Consider the following 238-nt stretch of genomic DNA (forward strand, 5'->3'; position numbering starts at 1 on the left):
GTCCGGCCTTACATTTAGGTCTCTAATCCATTTTGAGTTTATTTTTGTGTATGGTGTTAGGGAGTGTTCTAATTTCATTCTTTTACATGTAGCTGTCCAGTTTTCCCAGCACCACTTATTGAAGAGACTGTCTTTTCTCCATTGTATATCCTTGCCTCCTTTGTCATAGATTAGTTGACCATAGGTGTGTGGGTTTATCTCTGGGCTTTCTATCTTGTTCCATTGATCTATGTTTCTG

The sequence above is a fragment of the Lipotes vexillifer genome, unplaced genomic scaffold (genome assembly GCF_000442215.2).
Source record: "Lipotes vexillifer unplaced genomic scaffold, Lipotes_vexillifer_v1.1 scaffold905, whole genome shotgun sequence".
In the NCBI taxonomy this organism is placed as follows: Eukaryota; Metazoa; Chordata; class Mammalia; order Artiodactyla; family Lipotidae; genus Lipotes; species Lipotes vexillifer.